This window comes from Cyprinus carpio, chromosome B24 (genome assembly GCF_018340385.1).
Source record: "Cyprinus carpio isolate SPL01 chromosome B24, ASM1834038v1, whole genome shotgun sequence".
NCBI lineage: Eukaryota > Metazoa > Chordata > Actinopteri > Cypriniformes > Cyprinidae > Cyprinus > Cyprinus carpio.
In genome coordinates, this window is record NC_056620.1 from 10,614,891 (window position 1) to 10,633,730 (window position 18,840).

At 36.5% G+C, this 18,840-nt stretch overlaps 1 pseudogene; it reads left to right on the forward strand.

Moving 5' to 3' along the window:
- Window positions 1-18,840, forward strand: part of LOC109058189 — a 96,246-nt pseudogene that overhangs the window by 37,628 nt on the left and 39,778 nt on the right.

Here is an 18,840-nt window from a genome sequence, read left to right on the forward strand (position 1 = left end):
TGCAGATTCCAGTATTTTGTTGTTGTTCCGTCTCTTAGTTTAATTTTGTACTGTGAAACAAGGGCCTGGGCCAGTGTTGCCACCTTGTGGAAGAACTGATTAGTGCAAAACAAATTCAGTGCGCATGTTCAACCTGCAAGTACAAAGTTGTGCACATTCAGTATGCATGTACTATTCTGGGGACGAAATCGGCCCTGTCCCAAATGGCACACTTCATGTGGACTTTCGGTCTTGAGGACTTAGTTACAATGGCCGCTGAGTGTGTCCGTTAAGTCCACGAAACCATAGGGTGTCCCATTCATCATTTTAGCATTCAGAAGGGTGCTTGCGAGAGCCCCCTTTGCGCACTTACGTCACGAAAGTGTGAACTCAGTGGAAAACAATGAGGGTTTAGGGTGCCATTTAAGACAAGGCCATTTGCGCCAATGCGTGTTGTACGTGGACCTTCACGTACACGTAAAAACCGAAGTATACTTTGGGTTTCAGTCAACCAAAACTTTATCAGCCTGTCACAGTAAAACAAAAACTGTCCATGATGGACAGATCCTTAACGGCTTGTTCTTGAGGTAATTACAGTATATTGAGCAGGAAATCCAATTACCATTCATTGACCTCAAATATGGCTTATCATTTGAAACTGAAACATGTAGCAACTTTACACAGCCGTTCACTCTAACGGTAACCTTGATAAATGTGCGCGATTAGGCTCATATCTATGTTTGTGCGTAGTGTATGCTATTAGCGCGCTACTGCATAATAGTGAGGCGCCAGTGAGATCACTTGCATTTTTTTCCTGATAACAGCGGAATCAACTTAAAATACTCCATCATTTTTGTTCATACAAATAAGAGTAATGCATCATTCGAAACTGTAAAGGGTCACTCACAAATAAAACAAATAGAATGCACTTTTTACCATCTCAGTCTCCATGAAATTAACTGAAACTCAGCATATATGCTTTCTGTCTTACAGATGTGAGAAATATATCTATAGAAACCTTGAAATGTCTACTTTTAATCTAACCCATTCAAATACTGTCTGATTTGTAATAAAACTATTCTTAGTCGACAAAAATCTTTAGTTGGTGGCAGCCATAGATAATTCACACTATGCGATGTCAGTGATCTCTAGAAAACTCTCTGCCAGTGAAAATTGGTGGCACCAGTAACAGTTAGGTTAACTGACATTATCTAATTACATTCACAATTTCAGTGGTGTCTGTCCGCTGTCCAGGGGGCCACGTAAAACCTTCTAGGCTGTGACACAAGAAACCGTTTGTCATCAAGATGAACAGAAGGGCCCCATGATTGACAGAAGGCATTTCGTAATGTTACGATTCAGATGTCTGGCTGATGAATGTCTCTCAGACCTAAAGGTTAACGCTGTCTGAAAGAATCTTTCTCTGTTTTTTCTCTAGTTAGCTGGTGTCCAGTGTCTGTAGCATCGGCCTCGTCCCCCAGAGCTGTTTGATTGGCCTCTCTGTCACTAAGTTTAAGTAGGGCACTGCAATCCAGCAGGGATTCAATACCAGCGCTCCATTCACTCTGGTTCTGACTCCCCCAGCCGGCCTACAGTGAGCCTGCAAATTACGTAAGGCAATGTGTGTGCGTCAGTTTGGCCTGAACGCCTCGTGTGCTGGCCCGGGTGTCTGTCCGCCTGCTTCCCAAACACTGCAGATGAAGCCCTGAGAGAGATGGGAGAGGGGATGGATGGTGTTTTCATTAACCTCCACTGCCTGGTGTTTTAAATTAGCGCCAAATTCACAACAGGTCTCATCAACACTCTGAAGTGCCTGTTTTTTGTTGACGTAATATATTAGTTTGTACTTTTCAATTAGCTTTTTTTTTCCTGACTCCTGTGTTTGGCTTCAGAAATGGAAATCTAGTAAACGATCTAACAATGCGTTTGAGTAGATAATGCTTAAATTGCAACGGACCATTATCATAATTCCACCTTTTTAAAATAGGTCTGCCATTTTCAATTGTAATAATTAGCCCACATAATGCTATTTATATATTGTTTTTATTGGAACCCTGAATGCAATTTTCAACAAATTTACCCATGAGGCTGCAACCGTTTGAAAACATTTTCCATTACATTAACAGTCCTATTTATGTCAAAAAAATCAGCACAAACTCTAATGGATCCCAAACTTTGCATGCACAGTTTTCTTTCTTTTTTTATATGTACTAAATTATGTTATATATATATATATATATATTATATTATATTATATATTATATTATAAATGAACAGCAAAGATATTTGTAAATTTATAAATGATTTCTATGTCAAGCAAATGCTGTTTTTTTAATCTTTTTATTCGTGACAGAATGCAGAAAAATTTGGTTTGGCAGTTTCCACTTATATATGTTAGATACATAATATGTAGTATTTAATATAAATTATTATTATTATATAAAATATTATTAAAGGTAACGTTTCAAATTTATGCATTTTCATTCCCTATCTTTTTAAAGTTGTATATTTTTTGGGGTTGCTTTACAGTCATGTGTGCCTTTAAAGTTGCACACTATGATTAAAAAGCCTCATTCAATAATTTATATTGCTTCATTTTCCCCTTGTGATGGGACACATTTCTCTCTCCTTCTTTCATCATATCGGGAACAGTACTAGATGATGAAATGTACTAGTTTTCTCTCTCTCGTGGGAATTCCCAATTTCCGTTCAAGCCTGGTTCTATAAGGCACACAAATATGAATAGAAAGTGAAACTACATATTGTAGGATGTGTTGGAAAGATAAATGGCTGTGCTTGTGTCTGTATTTGTTGGGACTTGTTAAATGAAAATTTGCATGCTCAACAGTCTTACAGTATACAGCACATTGTGTTCTCTCACTCGCTGACCCCTTACTCTCTTTATTTCTCACCACTCACTTACTTTCGTGATACTTCCACTTTTCTCTCTTTTCTCCTGCTCGCTCTCAGGGGACACCCATTGTCGCACAATATAATTGAATCCCTTTTTCGTTCCATTTTCTCTCATTTTCATTTCCGGAGGCCTCCTTACACCTTCCAGCATCAACCCACATCTTCAGTATATGACCTCTGAACACCACCCCTAAGCCTTCTCGCTTATAATTATCTCTAATTAGTAATTAAATTTTTCAGTCCTTGTAAAGAGCAGTTTAAGACCGTATTAATTGATGATCATTTATTTTTGAGGTTTTTGAAAAGCAAGCTGCCAAGATGTTTTCAGGCATTCACAGTTGAACCAAATGAAAAAAAAACAGTTCTCTAAAATCCTCAGAAATCCCTTACAGAGTTATTTTAAACTCAAGTACCTAAATGAGGGATAGATTCCACATGAAAATCTCTCAGAAGAGCTGTTTGCAAATCATCAGGTGCTCAAATTTATTGCATTATGATGTTTAACTGCATGTATTTGAACTGTTAAGCAGACCTATATCTACTGGCTTTCTCGAAACGCAGCAGAAATAGTTGGCACAGTGTGTTGTTATTCAACCTATTCAGGAGATCATTTCATATAATGACCTTTTTTATTGGTCCACCTATTTAAATGCTACAGTGAAGCCTAAATATAAACTAAGTGTGTTCATTTGTCAAGCCTACCTAAAGAGGATGAGTCCTTTGAGCATTTTCTTAATCGCTTACGTTGATATTCTCTCCAACAGGTGATATGCATTGAGAATGAGTGCTGTCGGGGAAAACTCGTCGGACCCTGCCAGGTCAGAGGCTCAAAAGCGCAAGGAATGCCCATCAGACCTCCTGGGCCCAAGGTACTTCACCTAGACACAGCACGCAAACCAGTAGACAATGAACAGCAGGTTACAGTGAACTCTGAAACTGCATTCGTTGCAGCATACACATTTTTAGTTTGTATGTATAGCGGAGTGAATTTCTCTGTGTCTATGCTATGAACTGCTGAACTGCAATAATCTTGAGCAGGCCTCCCACCGGTGGAGCTCAGCCTAGATAATACAGGTTTCTATATAAAGCCCTTTTCCACTGAGTCAGGAAACATCAGTCTGTATAATTCGTTCACAGGAAGGAGCTATGCATGCCCTCTTTATTGACAAAATTTTCTGTGCAAACTGCTGAAGATGCAGAGCAGCAAATTGAAAATACAATCTGTTTAAGGTTGTACAGAAGAAGCTCTGGAAACTTTTGTGTATTTCTGTGTTAAACACAATGCATAAAAGAGGATTTTGCTCTTGATTTTTTGTTAAGGAATGTTTGGATTTTTTTATGTAGGAGTTTGTACCCAATGACATAAAGCATCATTTGTTAGGAATATGCAAAATTGCATATTTTCAGAATTGACTTATTGTCAGGTTGTCTGAAGGTTATACACAGTAAAAATGTTTGTAATGGCACCTTAAAATGCAGTTTATTGTCCAGAGACACCCATAAGTATGTGTACAATATTTTAAAATATCATAAAATGAGTGAAAGAATGTGCAGCCCTCCTGATTTTCAACATTTTTTTTTTTTTTCAGAAAAGTAACAATAATTTTCTTGTTTATTGTTAAAAATTGCTAATTTGTTACAAAAATGTTTGATGTTGAGATGATAAACTACTAAAATTTGTCACATTTTTTCTTTTTTCCTTCCTTAAAGTAATAACTAAAAGTTGAAACCGTAAAACTGAGGAAGCAATTTTATTTTTCCAATACATCTTAAGCATGTACTGATTTAAATGACAAGTTTGTACTTCTGCTCTTTAGTCTGAATCATTTTTTGTTTCTCTTCACAGTCCCAAACGAAGCACTGAGAAACGTAACCGGGAACATGAAAATAAATACATAGAGGAGCTCGCAGAGCTGATTTTTGCAAACTTCAGTGATATCGACAACTTCAATGTCAAGCCTGACAAATGTGCAATCCTAAAGGAAACCGTCAAACAGATTCGTCAAATTAAAGAGCAAGGTAAGAAAACCAATGCACTCTACTTTGAACTTACATTTTTACTTGTCCTATTGATCTTCAATTCAAGTATAAACCCTGAGGCTTGATGCTGAAAACATGTTACATTCGGTGAGCTTTAGCATAGTGAGGCGTTTGCGTTATGCTAGAAGTTATTAGCAGCTAACACAAGACACATGTAGGCGTTGCAGGTTGTCTAGGAAAATATTTGACCTGTGTAGAGATCTTGAGAAAGAACTTGTCAAATCAGCCATCGATTACAGATTGGCTTTTAGCAGGAGCCTATAGATTAGCATCATGCTAACAGCAAACATGTCACTGATGTACCATGTAATTTCTCACTGCATTAAGAAAAAATACAGAAACCAAACACAAGATTTAATTAGAAGTCACAGCTTCATTATTTTTCTGCATTTTAAATTTAACTTTAAATATACATTTATTTACTTAAGACTGACTTAAGACTCATTTACGTTTCTTTGTTGTCAAAATCATTAGCTGCAAGATTTGGATTCAGGTGCAGTGCTTGTTAACATGTTATGATTTTAGTTATGCTAATAATTTTGGAAACATTATACCAGATTATATCACAAACTTCTGAGAAGAAGCTTAATTGTACCTCGAGGTCCCTCCCTTTTTGAGGGATATCATATATCTCATCCTTGCTCTTTCTGTGATGAGAAACTTCTTGAATAAACTTCCTGGAAATTCTTATGGCACAATCATAAATATAGACTGATATAAATTTATATAAATCATAAGAATGGCTTGTTCCTGCTGTGTTTTTCTGCTCAAATTATCATCTGTGTTGTTTTCAGTAGTTCAGACTGGGTGCTGTTTTGACCTGTGTGTGTGTGTATCTGCATTGATTCTGACTGGGCGGTGATGGAGATTGTTTGTGATGTACTGAGCTCTGGGTTATGTAATTCTGAGCAATACGATGCAAAGCTCTAACAGCGATGGTCGCCGTCTGCTGCATCGTCCCGTACCCCTCCTTCACCTCCCCTCCACTACGCTCGATGCCACACAGCCACAGCATCACACATAAGCGATACAAAAGGAATTTCATGAATTATTGTTTTAAAGGGAGAGTTCACTTAAAAATGAAAATTCTGTCATTAATTACTCACCCTAATGTCATTCCAAACCCATAAGACCTTCGTTCTCTTCAGAACCCTAATTAAGATATTTTTGATGAAATCTGAGAGCTTTATGATCCTGCATAGGCAGCAATGCAGCTGACACGTTCAGGGTCCAGAAAGGTAGTAAGGACAATGTTAAAATAGTCTGTGACATCAGTGGTTCAACCATAATGTTATGAAGCTACGAAAATATTTTTGTGCGCAAAGAGAAGAAATTGTTGAATAAAGTTATTGTTTTTGTTTTCTTTGCACACAAAAAGTATTCTTGTAGCTTCATAAAATTAAGGTTGAACCACTGATGTCACATGGACTATTTTAATGATGTCCTTACTACCTTTCTGGGACTTGAACGTGGTAGTTGCATTGCTGTCTATGCAGGGTCAAAAAGCTCTTGGACTTCATTAAAAATATCTTAATTTGTGTTCCGAAGATGAACAAAGGTCTTACGGGTTTGGAACGACATAAGGGTGAGTAATTAATGACAGAATTATAATTTTTGGGTGAACTATCCCTTTAATGCTCATTGAACCGATAATGATGAACGCTAGCATTTAAAGGTATACTTCACCAAAAAAAAAGTTGCCATTATTTTCCTAACTCCAAACCTTTATGATCATTTCTAACACAGAAGGAGATGTTAGGCAAAATATAAATAACTGATGACCTCAAAATGTGGTCGCAATTGTGGAAATTTGGTGAAGTTTTGCAGGTAAAAATTGCCCACTGTCTATTGCAAGTAGTGTAGCGGCCAACTTGAATCCGTGTTAAATCTGTGTGGAGAATATTTCGCTCTCATGCAAGTTTCCAAATTGTGTGAATTCCTTTTGAAGTGACAGGTTTCTGATTGCGAAAATTCATTGAAAAACAGTAAATGTGACAGAAACTTCAGTCACTGTTCACTTCCAATGATGTTTTTTTCCAAACAGTAAAAAGAAAATGGTCAACTAAACTGTCAAACTGCCTAATTATTTTTTTGGGTTCCACAAAAAATAATTTTTATTTGAATGGTCCCTTTTCCAAAACTGTGTTTACATTTTGAAAAAGTCTAATGAATCTGCGAAAATTGTTGTCAGGGTGTTGTTAGAGTGTTAGGAATAGGTTTTTTTTTGAATATCTTAAATCCAACTGACTAGCAAAATATAAGCACACCTTTCCTAAGTAAGTTGTGATATGAGTTGTAATTCACAGTATAAATGGTGCAATATCAGTGTGAGCACTAATAATAGTGATGCTATAATGCTAGCTACGCTAGCAGGCACGACATTAAACTGCGGCAGTAAACAGTTCCCTTCCTCTTTGCATAGAAAACACAATCTGTTTGGGCATTTTCCCTGTAAAGAGTATTTTTAATCTGTAATTTATCTGCTACACATTTAAAATCCCAAACTGGAGATTTAAAACTGGATTATGTTTAATTACACGTTTAATTTGTTCATTAGTGAGTCAGCGCTTATAAATTTAGAGACTAAACAACACCCAGTAGATGACGAGATATGGAGTTCAATTCTCCCATGGAGAGTCATGACCTAGTATCCACAATCAGGTTGTGCACTGGTTGGTCGAGAGCAGAGTCATGGGCGGGGCTTTGAATTGTGACTGATAGGGCAGATTCTAAAGGCCTCAAGAAACTCCATCTGCTGTTGAAGTGAATGATATGGCCTGATTCACATTCTTTCTGGAGATAACACTGCCTTTTTCCTGTTTGATGGGGATTGGCTGACGGAAAGGAAACCGTTTTGGAGCCGAGTTTGAAATGAGAGAGGGAATGAGTTATCACCGGACCTCTGGTGCAGCTGTGCTGGTTTACCAGTCCCTGCTGGGCACCGCAAAGACCTGCTGACACACAACACGCTCACATCCACTCATCATCAGGAGTGTACGCATGCGTATGTCTCCCAGACACACACACACACACACATATACGGGAAGAGCAGCGTTTGGAGCATCCCAGAACGGTCTGAGGGGGAGGCTGATGGATGGCCCTCTCTCTTTGCCATATGGCTACCCATCATGCCAGCACAGTTTGCCTCTCTATCGTGTCCTCTGCGAGACCACTGCATCCACTGATGATCCCGACCACTCTCTTTAATGGATGGGAACAGACAGGAAGTTAGAATGGTCTGGGGTATTGTGGGATTAAGGATGTTTCACTGACGGCAGAAAATGTTAGTGATATTTTAGTGTTGTCTGTAGTAATGTTTTTAATTAGCATTTCTTTTATATTCATATATTTTAATTTACTTTTGGTCGCAGTTTCGCTAATTTGATTATGTTCATTTGTTATGTTAATCTATTTAATTATTATTATTATTATTTTTTCCATAATTTTTGTACTTGCACTTATTTCAGTTGCAAAGGATTTTTTTTTTAATTTGTCATCTAGTATTTATATTTTATTTTTACTATATTTCAATTATCGTAAAATTTTAGAGATTTAGAGTGACTTTTAGCATTTTTTTCTCAAATCTCTATATCACATATCAAAAAAAAAAGAATAAATTAATGTCATTATTATAATATTTACGTTTTTTTCTTGACATTGTGACTTAATGTAATAATTAAAATAATAATAAAAAATGTTCTAATGACAATGAAACATGTTTTTTTTTCTTTACAATAATAAAACAAAAAGGATTTTCTGTTACTTATCATAAAAAATATTTTCTTTTTTTTTGCATAATATATTAGTTAAAGCATTGCAAAAATATTACCCTAAAATAATGAAATAATAATATAGTATAAATTTTATTATTAGTGTTGTTGTTGTTATTTGTGATGAAATATGAGCCAGAGATTCACCAGATTTCCTTCTAGATTTAGCTCCATCAAAAGTGCTTTGTTTTGCAGGCGATGTTGTTTACAAATCTTGTCACTTTGTTGGAGAGAATGATGTTCTCCATTCTTTATATAATGGTTTGTTTGGAGTCTGTGTGTGAGCGCATGTGTGTATTGACGGTTCCATTCATGTCCGGGCTGTTGGCTGCATGGCTGTTATGTGAGGCTTCACATGCACACATTTAGCCTGACAGCTTCTGTCTCACGCGTTGCTAAGGTCCGGATGTGTTCCATAACAACATGTCTCAACAAGCGCACGGCAGAATGAAAGAGTGAGAAAGGGGTTTAAAAAGGTGCATGTGTGCAGTATGAAATTAAACGCTTTAGTGAGCAGAGAGAGAGAACTGCCCTTTAAAGAAATGCTAATACGCTCAAGCTAGCAGGACCACATGAAGTGTTTTTAATGTTATTTGAAAATAAAACACTTAAACTCTGCAGGATCTAATGAAGGGTTTTAGGTTCTTTTATGGAAATGTTGATGTTTCCAACCGAGGACTGAGTTTCTGACCAAATTAACCGTATTCACTTAGTAGGGGAGAGAGGGTAAGCAGTGCCAATTTTTTAACAACACCACCATTACTCAAGGAGGAAAGGAGAATGAGGTAAAATGAATGTGCCTAATTATATTCCAGGATGTCTGCTATCAACTCAAATTAGAAGAGAGCATCTATAACTAAAGGCAATAGAAATATGACCTTCTTAAAAAGGGTGAGCAAAGGGTTAATTGAATCATTGGGGAAACAATTTGAGCAATGTACAGATTTAAATAATTTAGACGGAGACATTTTTTTTTTAATAACATACTGTTGAATTTCAAAGTCTAATTTTACTTCAACATTTTTGTTAACGTCCATAAACCAGACATTCTGGGAAGATTTTCCCCCGTTTTTTTGCTTTTGTGCTTCCCAATATATTCTGAGACCAATGTAATAGCGTTTTTTCTGCATAAAAATCAAAAATAAATTTGATTTTATATACTGGCAATTCACCAACATGAATAATATTTTAGACTTGTTCTGACACAAAATGTGGAAAATTTATTTTGCCATGCAATAACATTTTTAGCACTTTTTTTTTCATGTGCACCATAATCACAGACAGCTGTATATGATCTCCCCTTTCCCAATATATGATCAGAAATGATGTATAGTTTATTCACGCTTTGCTTTTTAACATAGCAAAGTTATTGTGGACGGTGGTGTTGATGTTCTGTAATGGGTTCGGATCTCATTTCTTCTCTTCCTCTGCAGAAAAAGCTGCTGCAGCCAATGAGGATGAAGTGCAGAAGGCTGATGTGTCGTCAACAGGCCAAAGTGTTATTGACAAAGATGCCCTTGGACCAATGATGCTGGAGGTGGGTCTGTTGTGCTCTGTTTACTAGGTTACACTGGCTCTACAGAGTAATAGTGAATGCCTTTTTGTATCCGTTATAAAAAAAAAGAGTTGTGTTAAGAATTTGGCTGCCATTTGATGTTTAAATCTCTGGATTCCTCCATCTCGTTGCTGAATATAGAACTAATGAGCTGACAGTTGAGAAAATGTTCACAATTTTTGGCATGGAAAGCACGCTCAAGTGTAATGATGTGTCTCTGTGGCTATGTTCTTACTGCAAGATTATTACTGATTTTACTGTTCACATTATTTTTAAAAATGTGGCCGATATCAGATTCGAGTATGAACTGATCACATTGCCAAAACTGACCTGCATGTGCAAAGGGAAGCCTGAAAATTTGTGCACAGGCAATAAGGAGGATAAAGATGAGGAATTAGGACTAGTTTTCATAGTTTTCGTTAAAGTTTTGTTTGTATAGAGCTGTCACCGTAATACTTACACCTCACTGTACCTATATATATTAACCAACTGACGAAAGAACTACTTGTAAGTGAAATCTGTGGATTGAGTCCTGTCATGCGGATCTGTGACGAATGTTGATTTAGAGTGACGTGAAAGTCGCATGAATTACGACATGACCACCTTAGACTGAGATTGCATTGCAAAACATCAACCTGTATTTAGTATATGGAAGTGGCCAAATCATAGTTTAAAAAAATCAGATTCCTTGTGGTTTTTGTTGTTCAAACTGTTAAGAAAAATACCCAGATCTGAGTCATATATGAGCACAAAAAAATAGGGTAATAGGTTATTTTAGTATTATTTATATACTATTTGGTATTTATTTTTAATTAACTTTTTTTAAATTTTGTGCTTTTGTCATTTATATGTTTTTATTTCCATATAGCTTTCATTTATTTTATTTCAGTTTTAATTTTAGTCATTTTAAACTTTTTTTAATTTTTTAATTTTCAGTTGATTCAGTTCTAATTTTCATTTTTTTTAATTTAAAGTATTTTCATCTAATATATAGTTATATAATATTCCATCTTTACATTTTACTTTACATTTTACATATTTCTGCTTTATTTCAGCTGCTGACAATGATTGTTAAGAGTTTTAGTTAATTAGGTCTAATTAACAGTTAACGGTAACAGAGTAAACGTTGAAACAGTTAAAATCCCTTAAAACATTAAAATATTCTGTATAACTTCATATCAAACCTCAGATATGCCCTGATATAGCCGTTTTTCATTCATTGTGCACAAAATTGTTACATTATGCAACGTTGGCTCAACCAGTGGCATGAGTTTGGGGCATAACTGTCTGTTTATCCAACCAAAGGCATCACAATCCAGTCATTATTTTTCCAATTCTGTTTGCTAATGGGTTGAGGGTGAGAAAAGGGTTTTTAAAAATACATTTTTATTTTTGGGCGAACTATCCCTTTAAATAACAGCTCGACTCTCTCCAGTGCAAACGAGCAACTTCCGTTGGTCGGCCGAGCAGGCAGGACGCCCAGCTTTGAATGAATCCATCCATCCAGTCGCTCCGTCTTTCTCTCACACCCTCTCCTCTTTAGGGTCTTTATAGCCTCCCGTGGTCCCTCCGTCACCGAATCAACACGAAGCGGATGCCAAATATAGCCTGCGTGCTTATGCGCTTGATCTTCCATCTGTTTGAAACGGCCGGAAAAGGAAGGGACAATTCACACCCGCACGCTATAATGCACCTAATTAAAAACCACTTGTGACAAAAGGCCAGAGTGGGGGAAACTCACCCGACTGGCCTTTTCCACCCGACACCCATAACAGCCTCTCCAGTGTCACCCAGGCGCACGCACTCGTGCACACAAACAGGCCTTGTGTAAAGCTTTCGCAGTTCTGCACGGCCCCCTGCCCCAGTGAAAAACCCCATTGTTTGGTGGTAGAAGCTGAAGTGTGAGCAGCCATAGGATCCGCTAAAGCAGCTTTGTGCTCTTCGGAGCAGCGTGTGTCCGTTTTCAGTGTCCGTACCTCGCGATGAGTTTGGACCCAGTCTCTCCTTTGTACAGGATGTTATGCAACCTCCCATAGCGGGACAGCAAGGCCCACCCAGCTCCATTCATGTTGCAATACATGTCCATCAGCACAATTTAAAGAGTTGCATAAGTTTGGCTAAATAAAGGTGGATTTGGCATCCCTCTGTTTACTCTGCGATGTTTGCTGAATGTGCCCACCAGATGGCCACATCTAGAGCAGTGCACAAACAGGGGCTTGTGGGCTTTTTATCACTCGCTCCCTCTCTCTTTTTCCGTCCCTCGCTTTATCTGCTCTCTAGAGTATGTACGTTTGTTCTTAGCTTCTTTTGAGTGTTTTATTGTTTTCCACGGCCGAGTGTTTGTGAACTAATTCTCTGTGTTAGGAAGAGGCGCTGTGTTTGTTTTGCTGATAAAAAGATTTAGAGCTTATTACGCTCCGCAGCAGATTAAAGAATGATTTCCGAGCTGCTGTTCCACATTCTAAAGCAAACAGCAGCTTTTATATCAATCGCTATAGGCCCTCAGGGGCCCGGCTGCATTCAGAGGCCTAATTGACACCATCTTGATAGGTAATGCTTGACTTCAGGCTGCGTTCTTTCAATTAAGACTCGTCAATATCATTTCTGTCACACACTATGAAGCGCTGAGATTCACAAGAGCTCGTTTATTGCCGGCACAAGCAGGCAAGAAAGTTAATCTTTGTAGAAAATGAATGCATTAAAGATTGCATGGATGCTTTCACCGCAAATTCTGTTAACTATAAATGTGTGTAACTGAAGACTCAGGATTAGAGGAAGATTGATTTAGCAGTTTTACTGATATATTGTTTATATTATTTAACTGTTTTTTTTATTTATTATATAAGTACAAAACATTTTTAATGTTAAAGTCATTAAGGTTCACTATTTTAGTGTTTTAATATTATTAATTTTAAAAACTCTCATTAAACTCTAATCAGTTTTTCTATTTTAGGTGTCAAAAGTATTGTTCAACATCTACTAGGGATGTGCCGATATTTTTAAGGAGATAATTAATTTTGTCTGATGGCTGATGAACAATAAATATCAAAATTCTATAATGTTTTTTCAAAATCAGTTGAAAATGAAATGCTCAAAACTTTTGAAAAATTTGTCATAAAACTTTTATATATTTCTTATTCATCTAATAGTATTCATCTTCTTTTATTCCTTAAGGATGCATGAAGTTGATCAGAAGTGAAAGTAAAGACTTTTACCATTTCTATTTCAAATAAACACTGTTATTTGAACTTTCACTTCATTAAATAATCCTGAAAAAATTGTCACAAAAGTATTTATCAGCACAACTGTTTTCAACATTTTTAATAAGAAGTGCTTTTTGAGCAACAAATCAGCATGTTATGATTACTGAAGAATCATGTGACAGCAAATCCTGGAGTTATGATGCTGAAAATTCAGCTTGGCCATCACAGGAATAAATGACATTTTAATAGAATATAAATAGAAAGCATTTTAAATTGTAATGATATTTCCAAGTATTACTATCTTTATATATATATATATATATATATATATATATATATATATATATATATATATATATATATATATATATATATATATTATATATATATATATATATATATATATATATAACATATCCCTATTTTAAGAGACCTTCACTGCACCCTTTAGGAGATGCGACATAAGCATGCACTCTAATAAAGCCATAGCCTGTAATCTGCATTTAAAATAAGGAAAAACAGTTTCTCCACTTCCCCTGTCTCTCTGCCTGACGGTATCATTTTGAGATGAAGCCTGCTAAAATAACATCCCAACTGCAACTGACTGCAACCTGCAGCTAATTACTTCATTAAAGGGGTCATATGAAGTTGCAAAAAAGAACATTATTTTGTGTTTTTGGTGTAATGCAATGTGTATGTGTGGTTTAAGGTTCAAAAAACACATTATTTTCCACATAATGTACATTATTGTTGCTCCTCTATGCCCTGCCTTTCATCGTTCTGAAAAGCGAGGTGTGCTCTGATTGGCCAGCTATCCAGTGCATTGTGATTGGCTGAATGCCTCAAGCGTGTGACTGAAATGTTACGCCCCTTGCCATATTTTCATGCCGTGTCCCGGTCAGAACACTGGTGCGACAAGACAAAAACAATAAAACCCATTACAAACGAGGCATTTGTTGCATCCAGTGGGGATATAATTACTGATTATAATGACTTATACTGTCTTTTTACACGTTGCGATGCGTATCTGCATTTGTGATCAGAGAAACTACAAACAACAAGCTCTACTCTACAATGCTCAAAACTCGCGTTTAAAACATCAGTGGAAAATTCTTTAAATATGTAAACGTACTTACAGACTGTGAGTCAGAAGTGCCAGACTGTCCTTGCAAAGTTGGAATTGCCCCACTTTGTAGGCATTGACACCGGCATTGTAGGCTACTGCTTCAGGAAACAGTCCTCGTCCTCCGTAAAATGTGCTGCACACATCTGAATATTTGGGTTGAACTGTTCTGGAACAGTGTTGTCAATGCAACTTAACTACTGATTTCTAGTCATGTCCTCATTTGGAAGCCCAAACAAAGTAGTGTCGCTTTCACAACGTAACGCACAGCATCTCCACAACATGGCAGCGGTGGCAACAGAGAGAATAAAAGTTACGCCTTCTTTCTTTGTAGGAACATTTGGGTGGCGTTATGTAAATCTTCCCACATAGTAACGTAGACGTTGAGGTGTGTTAAAATGAGCTGTTTTAGGAGGGCGTGTATGACTCGTAACTTTTATAAAGAATATCTCTTTGGATTTGAGACTTTAGTCTTTGCAACTTTACAGATCTTCTTTATGCACCAAGAGCTTGTAACACTCCAAAAAGAAAGGAAAAATTTAAATTGCATCATATGACCCCTTTAAGGCTTACCTGAATTGAGAAGCCAAAACACTATCAGATCATTACATTCAACCTGTTGTTGCTCAAAAACCGCTCAAACAATCCATGACCATGAATTCAGACTCATGCCGTAATCCCCTTGACTTCACTTGATCTGTCTACAAGGACTCCTAGATTTTCTGGACAGCATTTTTGTTTTGTTTCTGCTGGATATCGAATCTTCCCTATTGAATGGTTACACTTTTAGATGGAGCAAAGATGTGTAATTTAGCCTTTGTGCTCTTCATATAATAATAATATTGGTGTTAGCTGCGCATCTGTGCTCACGGTACTAATAGGCTGTTTTTCTCCTCCAGGCCTTAGATGGGTTCTTCTTTGTGGTGAACATGGAGGGGAACATCGTGTTTGTGTCAGAGAATGTGACGCAGTACCTGCGGTATAATCAGGAAGAGCTGATGAACACCAGTGTTTACAGCATCCTGCATGTAGGAGACCATAACGAATTCATCAAAAATCTCCTGCCCAAGTCACATGGTGAGACTCTATTTTCCATTCACGGCTTCCTTCCCATTTAGGTATTTTCATTTTGTTTGCACTTCTAGCACCTCTTCTTTTCAGGAACGACTTGTTCCTCAATACTCAAGTGTGAACAGTTACATTTTCCACCCTGCGATTATATTAATCAGATTGAGCAGTAAGAACTGGGATTTACAGAGAGGAATATCAGAATCTCCTCCTCCCTCAGTTGCGGCAGAAGGGAAGCTCACCTGCAGAGGTGAAAAAGAGGAAGGTTTCAGGCTTAGAAACAATATCATTATTGGTTTAAATGATACATCCAGCCAGAAAAAAACTCATTGGTTATGGATCCCATTCATAGTGAAATCCAATTCTATTTCACATAGATGTAAACATCAAATAAGTTTGGATTGACTGTGTCACTTTTGTTGTTCCACTCAGCATTTGGCTCTTGTATATTTTCTTAAGGCTGACATAATAAATTAGGTTATTTTAATAAATTTACTCTAAATGGCTTTGGATGATTAAAAAATAAATACACACCAAATTGCTACCATCTAAAAGTTTAAAGGAATAATTCTCCCAAAAAATGAAAATTGTTATTAATTACTCACCCTGTCACATGGACTATTTTAACAATGTCCTTACTACCTTTCTGGGCCTTGAATGTGTCAGTTGTGTTGCTGTCTATGCCGGATCAGAAAGCTCTCGGATTTCATAAAAAAATCTTAATTTGTGTTCCGAAGATAAACAAAGGTCTTACAGGTTTGAAACCACTTGAGGGTGAGTAATTAATGACAGAATTTTCATTTTTGGGTGAACTATCCCTTTAAGAGGTGTTCACACTAGCTAGCTTTCCATCCACATATTTCAATGATATCTTGTAAAAATACTGTATGAAAACACCAAGAAAATGTTCAAAATGCATTACAAACATAATTGCTCACTTGAGGTGGATGACATTTTTTATTTAGTTAAGAAGACATTTGTGTAAACTAATATGGAAACATATTTCCCAATTAAAGTCCTAGATGTGCCAAAAAAGGTAATTCATTTTCAGTGAGAGTTGGTAATGTGAAGCGCCATTAGAGACTGTTGGCAATGAGACAAAATAATATAAAAATATGAACTCAGTGACTTCCAATGGACTTCAATTTATCTCGTTTTCTTGAAGTTGCGATGAAACAGAAGTAGTGACAAATCTTTTTTTCTATGTTGCGATGTGTCTAAGTGTAACAACTTATATAAAAAAAAAAATGCGAAACAGGCACTTGGTTATATTCATCAGTTGTTTGAGGTAGATACTTTTGTGACATTGAAGGTGAGCTTGCAGTCAAATATGGAGAGACTAAGTGATTGGAAATGTCCCATATCAAGTCCTGTTTCACCATAATATTGAGTTATAACATATTAATTACCATTACAATGTAATTTTTTTTAAATGTTATAAAAATTGTCATTTTTAATAAGTTTTAATTTATCTTTTTAATAAGTTTACAAAAAAATCTTTGACATGCACATGGGATGGAAACGCTACTTTATATGCAAATTGTTTTTGCAAATATCCTATATTTTGCATACATGTGACATGAGTGGCAGGTTTATCATGTGCACACTCCCGTTGAAAGTTACTGAATTAGCACACATTTTTTTAATATAAACGTTAATTTTTGTCTCATTGCCAACAGTCTCTCATGTCGCTTCACATTGCCAGCTCTCATTGAAAATAAATGACTTCCAGTCCCTTGCCGCTGTAAATCACCATCAGTGTGAACACCGCTTTATTCAGTAAGGAAAAGTTAGGGAATGCTGGTTCAAATGAGTGACAATGAGTGATGTCTCTTCGCCTTCCTCCCTCAGTGAACGGAGTGCCGTGGTCCAGCGAGAATCCTCGGCGGAACAGCCACACCTTCAACTGCCGCATGCTCGTGAACCCTCACAGTGAGGCCGAAGAGACACAGGATCACGAGGCACAGCAGAAATATGAGACTATGCAGTGTTTTGCTGTGTCTGAACCAAAGTCCATCAAGGAGGAGGGAGAGGGTGAGCCACGGTTTCTTAAAACACACTTAAGCCACATGAACGGTACTGAAACTCTAGATTTAATGCTTCATAGCAGAGTAGAAGGTTTCGGCCAAGCAAAGTGACTGCTCCCCTTTCATAGAGCCGGGCGTTCATTTGTCAAGCATCCCACAAACAAGCAGATTTGAACCTATAGTTTTAAAAAGACTTTTGGATCCAGTGGATGAGAATTGTTATCTTTATCTAACAGTTGTCATTTGTTGCTGTCATTTTGTGGTCTTGCTGCCATAAAATGCAGTAGTAATTTAACAAGCACTGCCATTCAAAAGTTTGGGATTGGTAAGATTTTTTAAATGTTTTTGATGGAAGTCTTTTATACTCATCAAGGCTGCATTTATTTGATCAAAAATGAAATTACAGTAAATAAGTAATATTGTGAATAATATTATGATTTAAAATAACAGTTTTCTATTTTAATATATTTTAAAATGTATTTTATTCCTGTGATGGCAAAGCTGAATGTTCAGCAACATTATTCCAGTTTTTAGCGCCACACGATCATTTATAAATATGCTAATTTGGTGTTCAAGAATCATTTTTTATTATTAAATATGTTTAAAACAGTTGTGCTGCTTTATATTTTGTGGAAGCATTAGGACGCCACCGAAAATAGACAAATTAAATGAAAGAAACTTCATAAATAGGAATGGAATTGAGCTTGGGCCTTACAGTACAATAGTTCTTTGGTTTATCGGCTATAACAATATAGTATTTTAATGCATTTTTTGTAACTTTGTTGCTTTGTACAACGAGTGCTGAGTATAAATAATGTGCCTGATTATCAAAGTCATAATATCACTAAAAATCCCTTGTAGTTTACCACACAGTACAGTGAAGGTCCTTTATGGACTTATACATAACTTATTCAGAATTTGTCGCCAAATAAAAATTATTTGAATGTGTGTTGAACTTGCTAGGAATGGTGTTCTAAAAAAAACTTAAAATTGCAAGTTATAAAGTCAGAATAGTGGTATATAAGTTTGCAATTGCGAGAAATAAAGTCAGAATTGCAAGATAAAAAACTTGCAATTCAGACTTCATTCTCACAAACGCGAATTTGTATGTTGCAATTCAGACTTTGTCTGAGAAAGTCATAATTACAAGATATAAACTCAG